The 8,854-nt window shown below is 47.9% G+C and overlaps 1 long non-coding RNA gene across 1 annotated transcript; it reads right to left on the bottom strand.

Moving 5' to 3' along the window:
* Positions 1-522: 522 nt before the first annotated feature.
* On the bottom strand, positions 523-3,899 carry LOC135377056 (uncharacterized). Its single transcript, XR_010417995.1, has 3 exons — positions 3,851-3,899; positions 2,523-2,548; positions 523-646 (listed from the first exon to the last, which is right to left on the bottom strand). It is a non-coding gene; the product is annotated as an uncharacterized LOC135377056 (long non-coding RNA).
* Positions 3,900-8,854: the final 4,955 nt, after the last annotated feature.

An 8,854-nucleotide genomic window follows, 5' to 3' on the forward strand; every position in this document is an offset into this window, starting at 1 on the left:
CGAAATTAGCGTAGCGACACTTATCCCATCCTAAATCTCCAGGTGTCGCAAGACCATTCGTTTTGAGTAATATACATGTGCAGCACGTGGTTTACCCTTAATTACGATACTGACGCAACACTGCGGAGCGTAACCAAGAAAACGCGAACAGCGGACACACTGGTCGGCGATCTCAGAAAACCGTGTCGCGAGCAGTACATCCATTAGAGGGGAAAAACATCCAGCCGTGATATCTCTGCAACGTACCAACAACGTCATCTGGACATTCGATCACCTATCGCACGTCTTTTTAGCGTATCTTGGATATATCTGGATATCTAATGAACCTACTAAATGTTTCCACTGAACCGTACTTAGGACGTCTAAAGTATATGTGTGGTTTACTGGGAAATGGAGGGGTTCAACCCCTCGCTACACTAAAGGGGTTGAAAATGAGGAACAACACACTTTCGCTCAAACAGACGGAAAATCAACAATTTTTTCTTTGGGTGCACGACACCCCAGATAAAACACAAGTCTGGATGACAAGGCGCTACCGTCCTTTATTCACTTCATTTCCGTTACGAACATAATCCGACAATCTTGCACATAATTTTGATAAGCCAATCAACGATTCGTGGTTCGACCTCCTGTGGCAGTGCACCTCCTGCAACAGAATGTGAATATTTAGAAGCACGCGACGCTCTACTGCTGTTATTTCAATCACCGTTGAAATCGAACTGTAATGACCTTGTCGCACCGGCAGTGGTTACACTTAACAGCCGTTACCCGACCAAAACCGCAGTCATCGTGAAGCACGGTTTTTTGTTGTCACACGGCAGTTTGTGACATGTTAGCAGTGACCACGTGATTCTGACACAAGCGTCAGGTATATTGTGATTACGTTGCATAGCGTGAAAAGACATTCCCGACACGAGTTCAGATCTCTGGACCGGCTATGTCGCCTGCTTCTCTTCCCAGGGCTTTCTTCGGACGTTGTATGTAAAACGTCCGCACGGTTGCCCATGAAGTCGAACCGTAACACTGGGAAGCAAAGCACCCAGAAGCGCTAAGTGTTGCAGATTAAGTACGCAGCAGATAACTATAAGCCAAGGACACGTCCACACTCTATCTCGTGATGGCTAGGAATGTCCCGAGCTTTACGCTCGTCATACGCCAAACTGTATTTTCCTCTGGACACGTAAAAACTCGAAGACAAAAAGACGAAGACGGACAAGTTTAACGCGCGAACAATAACTCATATTACCACTAACAACAGAGCACGCACCCAAAGGAAACGCGCGGTCAGCTAGCCACATCTGTCCTGGAGTCACTAAATGAGCTACGCTTCAGAATATTGACACTGAGTTCCTGGAGCGAGCATGCGCCATCTTGTTTCCGCGCCACGCTGCCCACGCGCACTCCAGAGCATTGTAGCGCATGATGCCATCTATAGTGCGGGGGTGAAGTGTTCCTCTCGTTTGCAAGCCGCTCATCAAGGCTGATGGGCTTGAGCTCACCCTGACTACATCGGGGCGCTCCGGTAGACAGTAGTGTCACTAAATAGGGGCACAGAGTATCGCATTCCTTTTCCGCGCCGGAGCCGCCGTTCGGTGGCCGCGATTGGGCCGATCGTGTCACGTGGTTTCTCCTTGCAAGAACGCGCCGTCCATGTTGAGTCCCCTCCATCCAAAACCGGCTTGCTCGTTGCGAGCTGGCTCGATTGTACGCTGTTCTCTGGCGGATATGGCGTTGCTAGGCGACGCAGCCACGCTTGACCCAAGATGGCGGTCTCGCTCGCCGGCGTGTACCAGTGTCGCTACTCTGCTGCCTACTTAGTGGCTCTAGTTGATAGTACATGGATTATCGCGCAACAATCGCACACGCTTCTGTCTCCCACAGGGATCATTATGTTGGCCGTCTCTGATCTTCAAATGGGCATGGTATCGGTGTGGTGCGGAAACAAGATGGCGCCCCTGCTCTCCCTTGAACCTCGGTGCGAGAAGCGAAGCTGATTGAGTGACTCTACTCTGTCCGAAAAGAGAAACAATTCGACTAGGCCTGTATTATTCCCGTGTGTTGTGCCAACGCCCCCTATACGGAAGGCCTGCGGAATGCCTCCTCTCACTCCTTTCGACGTGGACATCTGAAGGCGGGTTGTCAGCCAACCGCAGTATACGACTTGATACAGAGGCTTCTTATTGGCTTCAAGTGGCTTCGAATGGGTAGAGCTGAGCGCGGATGCCGGTATACGGTGTTCACATCATGTGAGAAAGTGCGTTTCTTTGTTTTTGTATAATTTAAGGACGCATACGACTATACCGGATCTATATACTGGACGACTGGACAACTATACTGGGGCTATAAAACTGCGGCTATAAAACTGCGGCGTTCTCATGCACGCCATGCATCCTTGACCAGAATTTCGACGGCTGGCGCGTCAGCAGTAGAGTTTTATTTTTATTTTTATTATTACTTTTTTTTCGGAAGCTATACAGTAGATTATCTATGCGAACCCTGCATGCTTTTATCGAGTTACCTACCAGAACGGCCCTGGCCTGAAGTAATTCTGAAACAAAAAAAAAGGTAACGTTTTACATATTTTTACATATAAACTTGCGGGTTTCTAACGGAGATAAAACAAATAAAAAAAAGGGTCGGGATGGCAAAGTACACATTAGAGGACGTATTATGCACCAGAATTTTATGTCGATACTCTCCCTTGGCCCGTTTCTCTGCGTATAAATGGTGTAAATAAAAATAAAAAATAAAAATCCCCTGCCTTACCATTTCCAATCGGCTATACCATTGTTTCAGCTCCTTCCGTCAGATGGTGATACGGTTGAACGACACGGGCGACTGCGGCAGCAGGCGATATCGAAACCAATTGAACAAGTGGAACTGAACTTCTCATATCGCGTTAATGTTGTTTCGGTATCGTCTACAACGCCACATTCGACCGTGTCGCCATCTGACGGAAGGTGCTGAAACGCAGATATAGGCGACTGGAAATGTTAAGGCGGCGGCGTATTATTTTTTACTTTATCTTTTTGATATCCACGATTTATCGGCAGAAAAACGGGCCAAGTGGCAACATCGATAGAAAACTTCGGCGCATAATATGTCGTCTAACATGTACTTTAGCTTCTGGACACCTTTTCTATTTGTTTTATCTCCAGTACACATCCCAAAGTTTATCTTAGCAATCCCTGTACGTTTACCAGCGCCACTGATAAATGAAGAACACGTTCGAACCTCACTGGTGTGTTGACAAGCCTGGGGAGTTGTGAGGTCTGCTTGCACACTTACAAAGATACAACCACGGAATGGATAACAAATAAAAGCAACAGGTGGGTCGAAATCGAGAGAACCGGTAGAGAAGTACGAAGGGAGTTGCCTCAGGACAGGAGTTGCCAGGACAGGAGCCGCCGATATTTCGAACAGAGACTGTTCTTTTTCTGGGCACCGTCGTCATCATTGGCATGGTATTTAAAGGGTTAGGTATGACGCGTGTGACACGTCACACCTAACCTTTTAAATACCATGCCAATGATGAGGACGGTGCCCAGAAGAACAATAGTCTCTGTTCGAAATATTGGCGGCTCCTGTCCTGAGGCAACTCCCTTCGTAAATAAAAGAAAGTTCTACTGTCACACTAGGCCAAGTATCCAGCAATTCTTTCCAAGGTTCCAGGCTCTGTGGTACAATATGTAACACCGTGTGAGAGCAATCGAGCACAAGGATGCACCATTACCATTGGGTCTCGCGACACGCAAAGAACAGGCGTGCGTGTAATTATTAGCGGCTCGTACGGTGATTGATATGGAATTATTTGAGACACGAGAGCGTGCAGTGACAATGCAGTACTTACCTAGGGGGATAGTCGTCCGGCCAGTGCTCCTGATTGACAGGGAGGCCTGTTCGGAAACGAAAAAAAAAAAAGAAGAAGAAAAAAAAAACATCTTACGATAATGCGTTAAAGTGAGAGGCCGGCGTTCAGCTGACCTCATGACTTTTGCGAAAATTATGAGTTCTTTCTCATTTCAAAATTTTCTTCTTTAAAACCACGATGATTAAACGTCCATGGCGGCCTTCCGCAGTTCTTCACTTTATAATCTAGCTCTGCTACTTCATTATTTCTCTGCCAGTTGGCATTCTTAGATCCATTTTCTCTTGAGTCCCTACGGTCACTTGGGTCTTCCCGAGCAATGCAATAAGAGCTCCGTGCATTTGTGTAACCTCAAGAAGTGCAGCCTCTTGCACGAAAGTTGCCGTTCGGATAAGCTTTTATGGTTGCTCCTAACCGTTTTAATATTGCGTTTATTAATATATAATAAGGATATAGCTTTAAGTTGTAGTTCAGCGCCGGATATGCGGTTCTTAGGTTCCCCTTAACAGATCTCTTAATACCCCGTTCAGTCTGCCAGAGACAATCTGGATCGGCACTCCATCGTGATCGCCGTTACACGGTTCCATATACCCACGCGGTCCGCACCTAACGCTGAATCATATGGAGGGACAAATAGCACGATATTCGCGTCGTGCAACGCATTTCTTGTCGCAGGGCGGGCCAGTGACGTAGCTCTCTATGTCTCATCTGCGACGTCACGCGCGACCGACTCAGCTAGATTTTGGGTTGCTGTCTTACGGCGCGACAGCGGAAACCAGATCACAAAGCACCGATCAGGACATACCCTCAGTGGCGCCACTAACGCCTTTGCTTTTTCTTTTTCTTTTATTGTATTTTCTTTTTTGCAGAAGTGGAGTTCGCACAATCTGTCTGCGTAAAACGCGTATCAAAAAAAGAAACGAAAAGCGGTGACGAAGACGACCACAGAATACACAGAGCACGCGAAACGAAGGGGAAATCGAAGTGTGCTGCACAGTCATGGCACAGGGGTGACACAAACCCGCCATTGTTGTAACTACCCTCAAGCGGGTGCCTTTTGCCAAACTTCCATCTTGTCCTGGTCGCACGTCATAGAAAACGTCATTTTGAGGTCAGGTGACTTTGTTTACATGTTGTTTTGCCGCTTACCGACATATTTCCGTCGTCATAAAGCCAAGAGATGAACATATTTTCCCAGGGTAAACCATGCGGTGCTTCTTCCGCAACATGGTAGCCCATTTGTTCTTAGTTTAAGTACATCGCATCTACTCCGTGAATCCTAATGCGAGGTCGACATCACATCTTTGGAAGCCGTAAACAGTACGAGGCCTTATGCGGCCGTAAGGCCGTAAAACTGCGCGTTTTACTGCGAGATTATTGGATAAAAATAATTACCATGATCGAAAGACATTCAAAACGCCGCGCAGAAACAACAACCGCATTGTGTACAAACTGTTTGCTTGGCGATCACGGGCTCCGCCATCCTTAAGGTCACGTGTGCAATGACGTTTGTTGTGACGTGCGACCAGGACCTGTCGAGGATGCATTGCGTTCGCCCAGCACGCTTTCGTCTACTGAGCAGTGCATTGAGTGCCACCCCTATGAGTCATTGTGACCATCATGCCACCTGCAGACATGTTTCTTGCCTCTTTTGTCACGACAGGGTGGCTACTTTTAAAGGTCAGTCGCATTTGGACGCGCGTAGTTAATACCTGCATGATAGACAGATTACGGCTACCATACAGTGAATAATTTATACACGTAACATGAATAATTTATGCAAGAGAAACGTGCCACAAAATCGTGGTTACCAGGCACTGCGTAACAATATAAATACGACCACCCAAACTTCCGTGTTCATGCATTTGCCTATGCATACTTATGTAAACACGTGCGGTCTGCCAGTGGTTGTGTGTAGCTTCCGCCTAGGGGCGCTAGCGACTTGAAACCGAACCGTGACTCATGTCGGCTAGCGCCCCTAGGCGAAAGCTATACACAACCATCGGCAGACCGCCGTGGTTAGGTTGGCATAGCGCACGGAAAATGCATGAAGACCAAAGTTAACGCGGTCGTATTTATTTTGTCGCGCAGTGCCTGGCAACCAAGACCTTTTCGAGGTTTCTCTGGCATCAGTTATTTACTCTGAGGCAGGGGAAGCCTGTGTGAAATAAGCGTGAGCAGCCAAGCGAGCTGGTGAAGGTTCGACGATGGCGGCGTACCTTGAGCTTGAGGGAACGAGAGGACACATGAAGAAGTAGACAGGACGAGGCGCAAAACCATCAATCAAACATTTATTGATCAGGAAACAGAGCCAGTCGGTCATACTTCCTGAGACCCTTCGTAACCATCTCTCTTTTTCCTGATCAATAAATGTTTTCATTGCTGGTTTTGAGCCTCGTCCTCTCTACTTCTTCGTGTGTCCTCTTGTTCCCTCAAGCTCAAGGTATGCCACCGTCGTCGTCGATCACAAACTGGATCGGTCCTCAATCCTGGTCGGCGTAATCCTGCTGGGCACGTCGTACCGTCCGTACTTCCCGTTCGTTGGTTTTCATTTGCAGCCGTCTGGTGGAAGCTTTACACGATACCCCCAGAAGTTACAAATGAAAAGAAAACACTGGACCAGGATGTCTACTTTAAAGAAATTCGCATCGATACAAATGCGATTTCATCTGTTTCGGCGTTCGTCGATGTTGCTTTCTCCGTGCGGGCCGCTGTCATCGTCGCCATCTTGCCAACGCGGAACCGGCAGTGCGAGTAGCGAGAAGGCGAGGGCGAAAGGAGACCACTGCGTCTGCGCCAACCCTCCTCGAAGTGTGTAATCATGTTCGCGAACGGGGGACAAGTGTCTGCGTTGTTGATCTCTGTCGCCGAGACTCGCTTTGTCCGCACCAGAGGGCGATCACAGTCGCTGCCTAATCACGATTGCGCGCGATGTGGATCCTGCATCGGTGCGCTTTGGGTAGATGTCTGTGTGTCAAGTAGCTATCGCGCCACGCGTGCAACTGTGACTCACCGTTTAGACCATACACCCTGTATTGGATACACACCCACTTCCTGTCACTACAAGGTGTGCTTTTCTATTGCTGGGTGCGTCACACACAGATCGTCATACTCTTTTGTGCCTGTTTAGCAACGTTCTGTTAGCAGGAGTGCGACTCTATCGTCTGCGTACCGTGTGTGCGACATCGCGGCTTCTTGTTCTGGACGCGACAAGCCACCTCGCCGTCGATGGTGCGACGCCGCCGTGTTCGACGATCTCCCTGAAAAATCGCTCGATGCGGCTTAGCCTAAAGTGTTATCATGATCGCAGCCTGATAAATATTGGACGCCCTTGAGGATGAGGACCTTGCGTCAGTGCAAGCGGGAATATAAGTTTTATAAGCGTGTTGAGATAAAGTAGTGAAGGTTCACGGTAGCATGGTGGAAGGTGTTCAATGACCAGCCAGGTTGATGGTGAAGGTGAACCGAGGTATGTTCCTTCTAGCGTTGAGTAGCGCTTTCACATATCGCGCGTCGAAAGATTGTGACGGACGATGTCGCTGGTACAAGTGCATACCTGAGACTAGAGTGACGATGAGGAGCAGCAAGACAAGGCAGAAGAACTTCATGGTTCAGCTTCTTCTGTAAGGGGGCTGTAAGAAAACATGGTGCTGTCAGCACAGAAGACGTGAGCATTGAACAACGTACACGAGACGCGTGTGTCTACTGTTGCGACATAAAACACAAGGATATATTCGCGGACTGTAATGCTAAGAGTGTTTAATACATACCATTATGGCGTGGACGCTGTCTTCGGCAAACCGGACGAGGAATGAACATAAGAATAAAGGGACACTGGTGGAAATATTTTTGCAAAAAAACATGGGGACGCTCTCTAATGTGCGTTGGTGACGTTGGTGCGGCGTGCTGTTTAATGGCGTATTCCATTGGGATAGCAGATTTTGCCCCGCGCTGGGTGGGGCTTGAGTGCATGCTCCCGGTGGGGTCACACTGGTTCGCTTCGTCGATGGAACGCTAACAATCGTTCGAAGTACGAAGCATGCTCTGCGCATAGCGCGTGAGCCCGTGCTTTCAGGGCTTAGCCTTGGTCTCGTGGCTGAAAAGCTATTGCTCTTTCGAAGAAACGTTTTGCCCTTGCTCCACCAATGAAACATGAAACGTCTGACACAATTCGGCCAGTAAAACAGTTTTTGTCCATTCCCGGGCAAAAATTTGACCCTACGGCTACGAATAAGGCTACGAAACTAAAGTTGGAGATTTGGACTTGGAGAAAGGGAGATTAGAGAAGCGTATTTGTTTCGTTTTTACTTTGCAGGGAGGTGAAGAGATTAGTAAGCAGTGCATTGACTGGGCTTGTGGATAAGGAGAGGGACTTTCTAAGGTCTTCCATAAAACCGGAAAATAGTGGAAACAAGCGAAAGCGCAATGCCGTAGATGCATACAGCATCCGGTCACGGCATCACTTCCCGCTTATTTCATGGAGCTGGTCGACACCGATGTGCGCCACAGTTGGCGCAGGCTCGAAAACTGAAGGTTTTCACAACTCGTTAGCCATAAAAAGTATCATGATCCGGGAGATGGGACTGTGCGTACAAAGTGTCAAGGAGTGAGGCATACAAGCTCTGCCAGAGACAAAGTTCTATCCGTATGGTTTGTCAACCCCTTTAAGATGACATTTGTGTCTCCTGGTCTGGAGATACACAGTGCAAGAAGACGAAAGATTAAAGTGAGAAACTTACACGGCGTACGATGGAGGCTCAGTCGCTAGTCGCGAGTATACGCTCAGCCTTTGATCCTCTTATATCATTTTTTTTTCAAGTACAAATCTAAAACTCAACGGCATCGTGTTTGTTCACGGACGAAAGCAACAAAAGCGTCACGAAGGCATTGATACGAAAAGGTGTCTACAAGGAAGTGCAACGGCATAATGATGCATTGATCGATCGTTCTTTTCTTTCCTTGCGTATATGGTGCTTTTCATTCTAT

Source organism: Ornithodoros turicata, chromosome 1 (assembly GCF_037126465.1).
Source record: "Ornithodoros turicata isolate Travis chromosome 1, ASM3712646v1, whole genome shotgun sequence".
Classification (NCBI taxonomy): domain Eukaryota; kingdom Metazoa; phylum Arthropoda; class Arachnida; order Ixodida; family Argasidae; genus Ornithodoros; species Ornithodoros turicata.